Source organism: Anas platyrhynchos, chromosome 5, assembly GCF_047663525.1.
Source record: "Anas platyrhynchos isolate ZD024472 breed Pekin duck chromosome 5, IASCAAS_PekinDuck_T2T, whole genome shotgun sequence".
Taxonomy (NCBI): domain Eukaryota; kingdom Metazoa; phylum Chordata; class Aves; order Anseriformes; family Anatidae; genus Anas; species Anas platyrhynchos.
Genome location: NC_092591.1, coordinates 16586179 through 16591263, shown reverse-complemented (window position 1 = coordinate 16591263; position 5085 = coordinate 16586179).

Sequence of the window (5085 nt, the reverse complement as noted above, 5' to 3'; positions counted from 1 at the left end):
GCTGCTAGTTTCTCTAGTGTTTTCATATCTGCAAATCCCATGAGGTTATTACTTTAATAAAATCAGGCAGTTGCAGACAGAACTTGCTAATTCTCCTCTCTACCTCTGCTTTCAGTCATTCGGTCACTGCAAACTTACATTTCCCTGCAACCTAAATTTCTGCAGAATAAACTGAAACTGCAAAAATTCATTTCATGAACTCTGAAAACAGCTTTTCAGGACTGGATAATGGCAGTGGAAGCCTCAATTGTGAGACAGATCCTTGTCTTCCGGGTGCCTTCCTTCAGGCAAGACTCCCACTACCAATGCAAGAGACTGGCTTTGTATGCGGGAGGTAAGCAGCCTCCACTGCAGCGAGGCAAACATGGGATCAGGCCTAGCAGAGCTGTGATGAGAAAGCAGGGAATGTTTTACTGTGGGCTTGGCTCAAAGCTGCTGGTGTTTCCTCCCATCCAGAAACAGAATTAGAACAAGTTGGGCCATGTTGCCTGAGGTCCCTGCCTTACATCTGAACCTCCAAAGGGAAAATGGCATCGCCTGTGGCTGATCACGTGCTCAGTCTCTGGGGCTGGAAACGTCCCCGTCTATGTGCACTAGCAGTATCACACAGTGGCCAAACGTGCACCAAGATGCCAGACCAGCACTGTGCATCTGCTGGCCTGGGCTGTGTGCCCACAGCATTGGGCAGGAATAACAACCAAGAATGAGGAAGAGTGAACAGCAGCAGCCCTGGTTGCCAGGCCACCACATGCAGAACTTACAGGGTGTTCCACCAGCATGGAGCTGACTCCGCTCTCAGTTTTCTGGTTATTTCTACTCGTGCGCAGCTGTCGGCACCCCCATGGTGCCTCCGGGCTGCCCACCTGCAGGGGGCTGTTGCTGAACCCGCGTGCTGCCATCAGCCTCTGGTGGGGCAGCCTGCTGCTGCCTGGAGCCACTTACAGCCCCCTTTGTTCTTTTGCACCCACTCTCCCAAAGGTGACCACCACCGCCTCTCGCCTCCTTTCCCACCCAGCCAGGGCTGGGACGAGCTCCCCACCTCACTTCCACCCACCTGCCCATGGGTATCTCACTGGGACAGGTCCGTGTGTGGTGGGTCAGGGGGATTCATCCTGCCACAGAGGTCCTGCACCAAGCAGCAGGCCCCTGGTGTCACAAACAACTGTGCATTCACCCAACGAGTGGAACACGAGCTCACAAGGTGAGGTGTGAGTGATAACATTGACCTAGAGCAAGGTCTGGTTTCCACAGGGCACAGCCAGGCATAAAACCCATGCAAAGATTTGCATGCAAAGCCTGAGGATGTGCAAATCAGCCAGGACAGAATGAGTTATAGCAACTAATGAATTACGCCGTGCCCTTCTTGCTGTCCGCTGCTACAAGTTATTTAAGTCCTGGGAGCAGGCTTATAAAAAGGCTTTCAAATAGCACATGCAAAACATTCATTACAGGTGTTACAGCTGCAAAGAGCTCATTTGGTTTGCAAAGGTTTCCATGGATCCTCCTCCCTTCCCTGAACTCAGGGGATCCGTCGCTTTGACGCGAGCTGCCTGGGAGGAACGCCCCATGCTGGACTCAGAGGGGCTCTCAGAGGCCACGGGCCCCCAGCCTGGTTGATCACACTGTGCAAACCACCTGCAGACTTTGCTAAGCACACACCCCTGTGGTGGAGAGACCTGGCTCCTCCAGAGCCCTACCACTGCTGCCCCTTGCCTGGGCACACAAGCTGGGAGATGACCTGAGTGGTGAGATCCTGGAGGACCAGAAACTCTGGACAGAGACCGCTGCCACCACTGGGCTCACAGCAACGTGGTGGGAATCAGGCTCTGCTTGCCTGATAGCTCATCTGGACAAACTCACTGCTGTTTTGGGGACTGTGGGAACAACCTGAGTCCCCATCAGCATGTCCCTGCCCCGGATGGTGGTTCCTGGGCTCCTGCACCAGTTTCTGCTGGTGTCTGACATTTCAGCTGGTGGATAAAAACATCAAATGTGGGAATGAAATGAGCACTTTTAAACACTCCAAGGGATTTTGTCCATTTGCTTTCATCCTCGTGCTGCAGACCAGGTGAAGAGGAAGTTGTGCAGACTGGTGATCTGCGGCTTCCCCTGGTTAGTCAAGATGGTCACACTGTGACTCATGCCCTGGCCCTCACATGAGCCATCAGCAGACAAGTGTTTCAGGAGACTTTGACCAAGAAGGATTGTGTAATCTGGCCAAGGCCTCCTCAAACACTCATTTCCACAGGAAGGTTGTGCAACGATCACCCCTGTACGTACGAGCAAAGGATCCTGGTGTGAGAAAGGAAGAGAGACCCGCTGAACCCAGAAACCTCTGTAAAGAAAAACACAAACATAAAAACCCTAAGTGGTCGCTGTGTGCCCAGGGAACCAATCTGTCAATAATTCACTGAAATAATTACGCTGGTAGGTCATGTATGACCTGAAATACAAGCCATTGAAACCAGAGGCAGTTCTGCTGAATTCAGGAGCTTTGGGCACCAGCACACACCAGCCCCCAAGCTGGACTTTGAAAGCCAGGGCCGGGCTGTATTTTCCATCAGCTCCTGGGGACATTCAGGCTGGAGGCCTCCAGCCCAAGCCCTGCCGAAAGCAGGGCTCCCCGGGGTGCTCAGGGCCTTGTCCTTTTTGTGCTGCTGAAGGCCCCACAGCCCCTCAGAGGCCCTGCTCCAGCACTGCCACCACTGCTCTGTGAAAAATGTTCTCCTCAGCCACTGTGAAGCCCCCGACTGCCCCACCAGACCCCTCCTGGGCGGGTGCTGTCACAGCAGGACACGGCCTGCGTGGGAGTGATGTGGCATTTCGGTTGTCCCCTGTCTCTTTTAGGGTATCCCATCCCTAGGAAGGAGGAGGCATCAGAACTGCCCGTGTGCCCTGGTGTGACGTGCTGCTGAGTGGGGAGGTCGCCCTGTGAACACGGGAAGCTCCTTTCCCTTCCCTGCTCCTCCAGACCTTTTCACGGGGGCAGAGGCAGCACAGGCACAGCAGTCCGGTGCTCATCTTAAGCCGTCCTCCCAAGGGAAGACACGGCATGGTTTGGGCAAAGCTGAAATCCTACTAACCTGCTGGAATCCATAAAATAAGCCATCATCTCCAACCCCATGTGGACTGCCACTTGCTTTAGCATTAGTGGAAAAGTAGGGGTAGTTACGAGCCCTGAAAAAACCTGCATCTGTGCAGGTCTGCATCACGTCTTAATAGCATAGCCTATACCTGCTGATGCCCTCCAGGTCCTCGCCAAGGAAAGGCTGTGACAGTTGCGTGGTTTGGCACAGAACAACTGGGAAAAGGGCCCTGGACTCTGCCTCTAGCACCTGAAAACGAGGGAAGGAAGAGCTGGCTGGTGAGGAAGGCGCTTTTCCCAGGACTGGGGCGACACTCAACCATTCTGCTTGGGAAAAGTGTTGTTTTGTGTTTTTTTGGTTTTGTTTTGTTTTCTCTGGACAACCCAGCTTTAACTTCGCCCTGTTCTGGTTAGTGATGACAACAAGCTGGGAATTCGCCAGTTTGGCTTATTTTGCAGAAGCTGTTGCAGCGCAGCGTTCTAGGAATTGCAGCCTGAGCAACCGCGTGCCTGAAGGAGGAGTGAGGGCGCCTGAGCTTGCACAACACACCACAAGCTGCTCTGCAGGACAGGGAGCTTGCACAAGCCTCAGGTCATTTTCTCATCGGGTTCTAGCACCATCCCAAAATAAACAGCCAGCCACACAGGCATTAAGCCAATCTGATGCTATCTGGAGACCTTAAAATAGATGTATTGATCAGTGCAGGTGGAAGTTGTTTGGCTGGTTTTCTTTGTTTGCTTGTTTGGCTGTTTTTGTTTTCCGTTCTGCGGAGTTGTTTTCCTGTGTGACTGCAAAGGCAGTGGGTATCTGGATACAGGCTGGCAATTCAACAGCACCTTAATGCTTTTTGTGGTGTGCAGACAAGAACCTGCTGAGTCTCCAAGGCCACAGCAGGATCTCCAAATTGCCTCTTTTAGTGTATCCCTAAGGGAAGGGGTAGCAATGCCACAGGGGGTAAAGTTCAGAAAGGTGAATGTCTGGAAATCAGTTTTGCAGGAGGAAAATGGACAGAAGAAAATCCCCCACTTCCACATTTCGGCTTTGCACCCTCACAGCTCCAAGGGTCTGCAGGAGATGATACCAAGTGCCTGAGAAGCAGGCTGGATTTTCTAGGGTAGAGAACAACTCTAGTGCAAAGACGCGTGACACTCCGCAGGTTTAATATTTAAACATGGCTCTGAACGAGTCATTTTTCCTGTTCTTTCAAGGTGACTGGGGACTCTTGGTACACTCTTTTGTGATAGCAGCCAGCCTGAAAGCTGTCCTGTGTGGCCAACCCTTCTTCCTGCTTTCAGGGGAACATCTGCAGCACATTTGGGCACTCGAGAATTTAATAACCTATTATTTTTAGAGCCCTATTTTACGTTTTACAACTGAAAAGAAACTAGCTTCTCAAAAAAGCGCAAACATCTGAACTTTCAATGACCCTCAAAGCATAAACTTTAATTTCTTGGTTCAGTAAAGCTGAATGATTTTTACCCTGTCCCATCCATTTTGATATTAACTGTGCTCTTGTTCACTTACTCAGTAAACAACTGAAAGTGCCAATACGCTTGGTTTTATCTGGTTCTTCTTTACATAAGTGTAACTTCAGCTTCTCCTCCTCTGCCCCTCAACTCCTGAGTGGAGCTACCCACAATTCTCACCATCTTGCAAATACTGGTTTAGTTTTACCCAAAGCCTGTTCTTTTTCCAAGAAGATTAGGTAATTTTGTGCATTTTAACACACTCTGGAAAGATCCCTCAAGTGTTTCTGCATCCTTTTGAAGCACCTCATAATTTCTAATTTGTTCCCCTGCTTGTTACACACAGAGCCACCTCTAAGGAGTGCTGCCTTCAAATGTGGTTTGGGATTTCTGTTTTTAATTATGTTTTGCTTTGTTTGTACAATTTGTCTCAAAAAAGCTTTACAAGGGCTAAATAACCTTTTAGTACAGTGTCACAAAAAGAAATAGCTCTCGTTCATTTTCAGGAAAGAAGATGCCCAACACTATTGCCC